Here is a 1,156-nt window from a genome sequence, read left to right as displayed (position 1 = left end):
CAGCCTCCTTGATAGGTTTTTGTCTTTTAGTTTCATCTATTTTGGAGTTACTTCCTGTTCTTGGTAATGTCACTGTCGTGCCCCATTTTCTCCACGTGCTGATGATGGCTTTCTCAGTGTTCCATGGTACATCTATTGTTTTTTGACAGTGAGATCCTGTATTTCTTTCTAAGCTCTTTGATGACCATGGCTTCAGCAGTCAGATGAAACCAAGAAAATCCTACAGAAACAGCTGATCTTTAGTTGGGGGGAATCAGAATCACTTCACTGACATGATCGGTGATGATTGGTTAAATATTTTACATCACAAAAACTAACATATTTACAGAGTGAGCATCACAAAAACTAACATATATATAGATATATATATATATATATATATATATATATATATATATATATATATATACATACATACACCACAGACAGGTGAAATGAATAACATAGATTACCTTGTTACAATGGCACCTGTCAGGGGGGCGGGATATATTAGGCAGAAAGGGGGTGGGATATATTAGGCAGCAAGTAAACAGTCAGTTCTTAAAGTTGATGTGTTGGAAGCAGGAAAAATTGGAAAGCCTAAGGATCTGAGCAACTTTGACAGATTGTGATGGCTAGATGACATCTCTAAAATAGCAGGTCTTATGGAGTGTTCCTGGTATGCAGTGATTAGTACCTACCAAAAGTAGCCCAAGGAAGGACAACAGGGTCATGGGTGCCCAAGGCTCACTGATGTGCGTGGGGAGTGAAGGCTAGCCTTTCTGATCCGATCCCACAGAAGAGCTATTGTAGCACAAATTGCTGAAAAAGTTAATGCCGGCTGTGATAGAAAGGTGTCAGAACACACAGTGCATTGCGGCTTGCTGTGTATGGGGCAGCGTAGCTGCAGACCGGTCAGAGTGACCATGCTGATTCCTGTCCACTGCTGAAAGCACCTACTATGGGCACATGAGCATCAGAACTGGACCATGGAGCAATGGAAGAAGGTGGCCTGGTCTGATGAATTATGTTTTCTTTTACATCATGTGGATGGCCGGGTGCGTGTGTGTCGCTTACCTGGGGAAGAGATGACACCAGCCATATGTACCCCTTCACTTTTTGCACACTTTACTGTGTTGTGGATTTGATTCTGAATGGATTTAATTCCCATTTCTCC

This window comes from Pangasianodon hypophthalmus, chromosome 9 (assembly GCF_027358585.1).
Source record: "Pangasianodon hypophthalmus isolate fPanHyp1 chromosome 9, fPanHyp1.pri, whole genome shotgun sequence".
In the NCBI taxonomy this organism is placed as follows: domain Eukaryota; kingdom Metazoa; phylum Chordata; class Actinopteri; order Siluriformes; family Pangasiidae; genus Pangasianodon; species Pangasianodon hypophthalmus.
This window is presented reverse-complemented; position numbering follows the sequence as displayed.